The 9,172-nt window shown below is 41.3% G+C and overlaps 1 pseudogene; it reads left to right on the forward strand.

Annotated features, from left to right (window-relative positions):
- Positions 1 to 987: 987 nt before the first annotated feature.
- Positions 988 to 8,402, forward strand: LOC144324401 (protein SET-like; annotated as a pseudogene).
- The last annotated feature ends 770 nt before the right edge of the window (positions 8,403 to 9,172 follow it).

The following is a 9,172-nucleotide window of genomic DNA, read 5'->3' on the forward strand; positions in this document are numbered from 1 at the left end:
ATAAAATTATTGAATGTATGTATTAAAGATAAAACAAATTGAAAAGAAAAGAATAGAAAAGAAAAGAAAAAGGATAGTCATTTGGGCATCTAAGTGGTTCAGTGGTTGAGTGTCTGCTTTTGGCTCAGGTCGTGATCCCGGAGTCCTGGGATCAAGTCCCACATCATGCTCCCTGCAGGGAGCCTGCTTCTCCCTCTGCCTGTGTCTCTGCTTCTCTCCCTGTGTCTCTCATGAATAAGCAAATAAAATCTGCATGTATATAAAAAAGAAACATAGTCATATACAAATCCTTACTTGACCTGTACAACCTTCCTATGAGTTCTGTGTAGCAGCTGTCATGTTATTATTACCAACTTTTGCAAGACAAATGAAAGCTCAGAGGTACAAAGTGCATTGATCTAATGGCAGAACCCTTAAGTAACTTCAATTCATATCTCTTGGTGTCCCATCTTGTATAATTCATCATAGTGCATCATAGAGCACAGAAAGAACAGCAGAAGTGGAGCTCAAGAATTCACAAGTATGTGGTGATCCAATAGTACCATTTTTTACTTCACTGAAATTTAAAAATCATCACCATAGTAATATGGTTCTTATTCTATAGCATTTGCTGCTATACTTTTGATATTACTTGCTGAGCAAGAAAAATGTAATTCTCCCTTTTTTCAGTTTCTGCAATTCCAAAATTAACAGAGGTCTTTACAAAGTGCTTCTTCAATTGATTTAGCTTTTTGCTGAATTTCTCCTAGTCAAATCTTCCTGGGTTTGTATTTTCAATCCCAGTTCTATTATGATGATTGTATAATACAAATGGGTTCCTTCTAGAACTCTAGGAGGGAGTGGCTAACATCCACTGAGGACTTACTATAAATCAGGCACTGTTCTAAATTCTGTGTATATGGATAAGCAATTTAAAACTTGAGGCAGCCTTATAAGATAAGCACTGTTATTATCCACACTTTGCAGGTAGGGAGACTAAGATGCAGAATGGCTGTGGAATTCATCCATGGCCATGCAGTAAGTGACAGACCCATGGTTGAAACTAAATGCGGTTCTCCAGGATGTGTATGGATAACTGCTGTGTATGTGGCAAAACCACTGTGGCCCAGAGGGGAGAAAGAACCTCTGATGGAAGCAGTGGACATATGCGCACATAGATGTTTGAAAGCAGAAAAAGTGAGAACAGCAATGTGATGTCTGCCCAAAGGTTGACCCTTAGGCCAATCTCCACAGACATCCATTTGAGCTCTCTGAAAAGAAGAGCTGCAAAGAGAACCTGAAATCATAGTGTTAGCACTCAAATCTCAGTGGTACTTTGGGACTATACACAGCTTTCCTTTTGGTTCTTGGTGGTGGTATGGCACAGATGGTGTGTTTTCATGTCAGGAGGGAGGCATTTTCCCAGGGCCACCAGCCACTGAGTCTCCAGCATAATCCAAGGTCAGAGGCCCCCACAGGAGAGGGCACAAAGGTACAGCAAACACCCCTGCAAGGCTGTGAGAAGGGAGGCATCCTCCCAGGTTGCCAGACTGCATCACGGAAGGGAAAGGAAAAGGAGCAGTGGATGTTGCCTGTTGTCCAAGTACATGTATTTGAACCCTTCTTGGGATGTTCCAAAAATATATGGTAAGATTTGCAGAGTAAAACAAAAAGTCACCCCTTAGCTGCTGCCAGATGGAAAAAGACAAAGAAAATACTTCAGTCGCCACCATTACACCATTCCAACTACCCAGTATACATGATCTCCTTTGTAGCTTTTTAAAGATTTTATTTATTTCAGAGAGAGAAAGAGAGCACAAACAAGGGAGGGAGAGGAGCAAGCAGACTCTGCCATCCCTGTGGAGCCCCACGTGGAGCTTGGCAGGGCTTCATCCCAGGACCCTGAGATCATGAGTTGCAATCAAGAGTGTATGGTTAACCAACTGAGCCACCTAGGTCCCCCCACCCCCCAACACATACACTTTGTGCCTTTTCAAGTGAGCCAGTGAGCCAAGGAATTTACTGCCTTACACACACCCTCCAACGGATTGAAGACCAGCAGATATGCGAGTAAATCTTCAGTCATATGTTTGAGCAGTTTGACAAGAAAGCCATCTCTGTCTGGGAAAACAGAGATTAATCAGTATAGAGGGTATTTCCATAGAGGGTATTTCCAAGGTATGACAAATCTAGATAAACTGGAAGCTTGATTAATCAGATAGGAATAATGTATTGGGAATCCATTGTTTTAGGAACGTGTCCCAGTTGTTTTTATGAAACGATGAGAAAAGAATAGGGTTGTGAGAATAAGATTCTAAGAAATGAAGAGATATGTGACTCTTCTGAAAGTCAGTCCAGCTGGAGATAGATTAAATTATCTGCTAAGCTGTCAGCTTCACCCTGGACTGTGCGCCACCCCGGATGCCTCAGCCAAACTGCCCCCAGTTCTACGCAGAGCCACTGGGTATGTGGACACGAGCACAACCACACTCATTCCCAGGCCCAAGTCCACGGGAACCCACAGCTGAGCATCTCCTGGAACCGCTTGTTCTCACTTCCTCTGGGGAGCGCAGTATCAGCAAGACCTGGCTTTCCCCAGCTACAGGATCCAGGAAGGAAGGAGGATGGAAGTGCCAAGTGTACATAAGACAGGTGAGTCGGCAAGTGCTTGTGTGGTGTAATGGGAGGGACACCCCGACTCTGCCGGAAGTTTTTCTCTGATTGACTTTGTCCCAACCTCTGAACTTTCTTTCCTCTGTGTGCCTTTTGGTCTGGAAGGTACTGCAAGCCAAGTCGTTCAATATGTAAAGCCTGGGCTCAAATCAGCCTTTCTTTCTTTATTTATTTTTTTTCTTTTTTTCAGCCTTTCAATAATAGAGTGCCCCTCCCCACCCCTGTCCTGTCCTGCTTAGAAGAACCCAGCCTCACTGTGCATAGTGTTCCTTTTACTTATGCAAGTGTCCCCACTGGAAAGATGGTTTGCAAGACCAGCCTCACCTCTCATTGCTCAGAACAGGCCTGGGAGCACAGAAGTAAAACAAAAACATGCTAGTGATGATCAGGAGACTAAGAAGCTTCCTAAGGCAGCCATAGACCCCACCAGAAGCAGTTCAGTGACCAAAAAAAAAAAAAAAAGCAGAAAACAAATATAGCTTAGAACTTTTCTTTGCATGAGGCTGGAAGGGATTCAGACACAGTTAAGGACTGGTGAACTCACTGTAAGGACTGATCGCTATGAAAAGTGATCGTCAGGGTTACGTAGCTGTACTCTGACTTGCTTGTTTTCACTGATCTCTAAAAATCCAATGTTCTGTTCACTGTTTTGACCTGAGGACTCTAAAATCTTAAGTGAACTAAAATGAACTTTCCTTTGAAAATATCTTAAAGGTTTTACAGACTGACGGTGGAGAACAAGACAGTCTAAGGTGTTAGAAACCCAGGATTGGTGCTGGCAGGTAGAGGTAGACTGTGTGTCCAAGTGCCGGAGCCAGCAAGTACAGTTTGGGAGTGATGGAGCATTACACAGCACCTGGAAGAAGCACATCAGCTGTATGCTTCCTAGTATAGCTGGATCTGGAAAAAGGAATGCTGATGGGGGAATTGAGAATCAGATCAATCTTTTGACATCAATTTGCTATTTTCATTAGTTTAAGATTTATATGCATAAACAATTATACATAGTTTACAAGAATGATGCAAAACAACCTGAATCTCACCGAACACCCACTTTAGAATAGTTTGCCATGGTGGGTGGGTGGGGAGTAGGCTACGGGAATAGAAATAATAAGTAAATGAATAAAACATGAGCCTAAAATGTAGTGAGAAGGGTGACAGAAACAGAAAAGAAGGGGGCACAATTTTATTGGAATCCATACATTAATTAAGTAATGTTAATTAATCTTGCCATCTGGAGCAAAGAAGTTATATCAGATCCAATGTATCTTAATGGCTTTTGTCTCTGTGACCCTCAGCAAAATGAAAGACAATATAATTAGTATCATAAATACTGCATACAGCCAAAAAGTTGGGAATGGTGTTTTCCCAGATTTTTCAGCTCAGTCATTAAAAGCAAGTTGAGTTTGAAATGCAGCCTGTTTGACTACATAGGGAAGCATTTGCTGATGCAATTTCTATCGAGATGTGAGCTTAATAAACTTTAAATCTAGAACTGGAAACCAACAACGACAGAAGCTATACATGAACAGTGGGGGAAAGTAGTGTGTGGTGATTAAATGTCAAAGGAACAGCACCAGGAAACTGCTGACAGTGGAGGTGATGGACACCCTCTAGAGGGAGGAGGGGAGAAGGGAAAGAGCACTGCACACTGAGCCACAGAGCACAGGACAGTCATCCCCACCCAGCGCTGCCATAGACCATCCTGACTGCAGGCATCTTTTGTGCAGAACCTCGTAAATACAGATGCACTTCCATACACAACTTCTCCCAGAATCATGGGAATGCTTGTTTGAATTTATGAAAATATCTGGTCAGGAAGTAGTGGCAGAGAAGACACAGGATCCGGAAAAGGCTAAGAGCAGACACAGTGCAGGGCACGGAAAGGGTGGGGGAACTTGCAGTGCTGCTTTAGGTGTAGTATCAAGAATTTCAGCCCTGGATTTCCCAGAGAAGTGAAATCACATGGCATTTGTCTTTCTCTGCCTGACTGTATACAAATGAACAAATGAACGACAACAACGAAAAGAGAAACAGACTCCTAAATGCACAGAAACAAAGTGGTGGTTGCCAGAGGGGAGGTGAGTGAGAGAGATGGGACAAATAGGTGAAGGGGAGTAAGAGGTCCATACTTCCAGTTAAACAAATAAGTCACGAGGATGGAAAGTATAGCACAGGGAATATAGTCAATGATATTGTCGTCGTGTTTTAGGTGACAGATGGTGATTAAACTTGTGGTGAGCATTGTGTAATGGATAGAATTATTGAATCACTATGTTGTACATCTGAAACTAATATAGATTGAGTGTCAACTATACTTCACTGAAAAAAAAAACAAAAAAAGCCCTTCAGCCCTAGACTTGAGTGGGTAAGACGGTGGAACCAAGAAAGGAGATGTCAACGGGTTGGGGACAGAAGTTAGAAAGCCCTTGAAGACCATGGGCACACAATGAAATGTTCCATTAGTATTCTAGGTAAAATAAATCATTCCATCAATCTATTAAGGAAAATAAACCCAATTTCGAGGTAAAAGGTTTAGTGAACAAGAGATGATAATGCATTTAATTTCACATATCCCGCTCTGTAATTCTCAGCTATGCAAAATGCCAATGTCTAGCCTCTCAGTGTGATATCATCACTTTAATGGATATCAAACTACTTTTAAAAGTCCTTGTAGTTTCCCTCATATGTTACTATGCCTTAACATAAAGCAGGTCCTCCAAATGCCATTTTCCTCATAAAATATATAAGCTCTTGAGCCTTGAATCCTTCTAATGAAGGATCTTCAGGGACATCACACTTGTAGCTGCAGAAGGAATGTTGTTCTGTGACTCCTGTTCACAATGATAAGAGAGATGTGGGAACACCATACACACACACACACACACACACGTGATTATATACAGTATATTTTGTGTGGAGAAGGAATTCTATGCTGAATTTAGGCAATATTTTTATAAAATTTGATAATACCTTTAGGATCATGAAGGGATCATTGCAGATTATATAGGAAATCCACTCCTAACAACACATTGACAGCCTGTCAGATCCACAGATTTCACAGACTTGCAGTGCCTGGTCTTATAATTGTCATTTTATTGCAAAGAAAACAGAGAGAATCCTGTCTCAGGATTGTACTAGACGCTTCCATGAATGTTCCCTATTCAGTCTTCATAGAAAATATAAGATAGGGATTTTTAATCCTAGATTTATAGTGGTTAAACTGAAACTTAGATTAGTAAAAAAAAATTGAGCCTACCTTACTAGTGGCTCCAAAGTTCCCCTATGGGATAGCCTTTGGGCAGCAAACTGGTTGAAAAACTTGCAGAATGTCATATTTACACAGCAAACAGGCACTTACGTGGCTAATCAGTTTCAAGCAGAAGAGCTTAAAGCAGGACAGAGTTGAGGCAGACCCCAGTACCTGCCACCCTCTGAAATTTGCTCAGCCTTGCCAGGATGAAAATCTGAATCTGCCATTCCAAAGTCAATTCATTTTCTAGAGAAGAAATCTGCAGCTAGAACCAGAGGAGAGGAAAGTCATTTCACACTTTTATGTAAAATTCACCTGCAGTTGTTTTAATCATCCTTTTTCAAGATTGGGATAATAAAAGGTATTGACTGCTAAAGCTGCCTTTCTAAACATTATTGTGTGAGGACCATATGAAACTGAGATACTGGGCCAGGGTAAGAAACTTGCAGTATCTGGTATGCTTTTAGCTCAAACTTTGTCAAGAAGTGAAGCACAGGCCGCTGTTTCTGGAGGCAGTAAGTCCTCAGGTTTCCATCCCATTTCCCTACCACATTTAGACTTTTGCCACCAAAGTCACTGCCTTGAAGAATGACTTAAAAGTCAAAATAAAAGTTCCAGGCAAGAGAGAGAGAGGAAGGGGTGGGTTGCAAGGGGAGGCAGTGTCCTGGCTAGTCCCGGGAACTTCACAAAGGATAATAGACTCGCCTGATGAAGATCAATGATGTGGGTCTCACAGCCATTAGTATTCACTAGCTGTTCATCTCGAATGGGGAGATTGATAGCACTGGCTATTTATTTGAGAAGAGTTACACAGCTTGACATATTCTCTGTTTCTCTTTTCCTCCAGAGACTCAGTAACACCACAATTAGGGAAAATTACTGTGTTAAAGGCAAGCAGTACAAAAATCTGGTTTTCTTCTTGCTTTTGGCAATCCCACTTGCTCTCTCCTCATTCACCTTACCTGTGTAAGGTAACAAAGGACCTAATTTTCTAACAAAACTCTTGACACTTAATTTAGTAGCAAGCTATATCAAGGCAGTCTTAGAGGATTGATAAGCTGCTGTACTTAATTTTTTTTTAAGACTCAAGATAATACATGCTCTCAAAACTGAGTATAAGTCAACTAAAATACAACCAAATGTTACACATAGCCTGTCAGTTTCCACAACATCTTGGTTTATTATGGTAAAGTCTGAATTTTTTGCTATCCATATTGTTTTTCTCACAATTTTGGCCACGTCAGTTCAAAATTAAGTCAAACTGATATGACTACTTTTTTTTACTGATTTGATTACTGTGCTCACATTGATCCCACATATGATATTGCTTTGTCTGAATGTAAAACAAAAAATAAGTGTAGGATTTGCAGATAATAAGGGGGAGAGTGAAGATTAAAAAAAATAAATGAACTGTAAAGAGCAATAAAGAATGGTCAGAAGGCAGTATGTGGAGGCAAGATGACTAGGAAGCAGGACTGGCCACATAACTTGTGAAGCCCAATGCAAAATGAAGATGCAGGACCCCTTGTTCAAAAATTATTAAGGAGTAATCGGAGCTTCTTCCTAACGTGCCCCTCTCCCACTTTGTGAAGTTTCCTCACAGCCTGGCCCCCAAGTGCCAGTCCTCGCTCGCACCTCAAACGAAGAAACCAAGGCTGCCTCCTGCCCCCAAGCCAGAGGAGACATCGACCTCTCAGCACTTGCCAAAGGGAGAAAAGGAACAACAAGAAGCAACTGAACATATTGATGAAGTACAAAATGAAATAGACAGACTTAATGAACAAGCAGTGAGGGGATTTTGAAAGTAGAACAGAAATATAACAAACTCTGCCAACCATTTTTTCAGAAGAGGTCGGAATTGATCGCCAAAATCTCCAATTTTGGGGCAACAACATTTGTCAACCATCCACAAGTGTCTGCACTGCTTGGGGAGGAGGATGAAGAGGAGCTGCATTATTTGACAAGAGTCGAAGTGACAGAATTTGAAGATATTAAATCAGGTTACGGAATAGATTTTTATTTTGATGAAAACTCTTACTTCGAAAATAAAGTTCTCTCCAAAGAATTTCATCTGAATGAAAGTGCTGATCCATGGTCAAAGTCCACTGAAATCACCTGGTTTACTGACCATTCTGATGCAAGTGCAGATGAGTTAGGAGAGGTCATCAAAGATGATATTTGGCCAAATCCATTACAGTACTACTTGGTTCCTGATATGGATGATGAAGAAGGAGAAGGAAAAGAAGATGATGATGATGAAGAAGAAGAAGAAGAAGAAGAAGAAGAAGAAGAAGAAGAAGAAGAAGAAGAAGAAGGAGGAGGAGGAGGAGGAGGAGGAGGAGGAGGAGGAGGAGGAGGAGGAGGAGGAGAAGGAGAAGGAGAAGAAGAAGGAGGAGGATTGGAAGATATTGATGAAGAAGGAGATGAGGATGAAGGTGAAGAAGATGAAGATGATGAGGGAGAGGAAGGAGAGGAGGATGAAGGAGAAGATGACTAATGGAACACTGATTCCAACCTTCCTTTTTTAATTTTCTACAGTCCCTGGGAGAAAGTTGCATCTCTTTTTTTTTCCCCCTCCTCTTGTGCTCATTTGCCCTGTTTTTTGAAGTCTCTTTTCTCTCCCTTTATACCACTGTTCTCAACTTATTTTGGGGGGAAGTACCTTAGGCAGAATACAGCAGGAAAAGAATCCCTACCCCTTTCTGTTCCAAATTCATTTTTATTCCTTCCTGTCTCAACAAAAACTTTATGGAATCAACACCACCGTGCGCTGTGGGGAAAAAAGAAAAACCTTCTGCTCCTTTAGCTCTGCTGGAAGCTGGAGGGTGCTAGGCCCCTGTGTAGTAGTGCATAGAATTCTAGCTTTTTTCCTCCTTTCTCTGTATATTGGGCTCAGAGTTTACACTGTGTCTCTATGTGAATATGGACAGTTAGCATTTACCAACATGTACCTGTCTACTTTCTCTTGTTTAAAAAAAGGGAAAAAAACATTGAAAAATGGGGTTATAGAAGGTCAGCAAAGGGTGGGTTTGAGATGTTTGGGTGGGTTAGGTGGGCATTCTGACAACATGGCTTCTCCTTTGGCATGTTTAATTGTGAGGTTTAACGGGCATCCCTGCAGTTTAAGATGACACTTTTAAAATAAATCTCTCCTAATGATGACTTGAGCCCTGCCACTCGATGGGAGAATCAGCAGAACCTGTAGGATCTTATTTGGAATTGACATTCTCTATTGTAATTTTGTTCCTGTTTATTTTTAAATTTTCT

The sequence above is a fragment of the Canis aureus genome, chromosome 11, assembly GCF_053574225.1.
Source record: "Canis aureus isolate CA01 chromosome 11, VMU_Caureus_v.1.0, whole genome shotgun sequence".
In the NCBI taxonomy this organism is placed as follows: domain Eukaryota; kingdom Metazoa; phylum Chordata; class Mammalia; order Carnivora; family Canidae; genus Canis; species Canis aureus.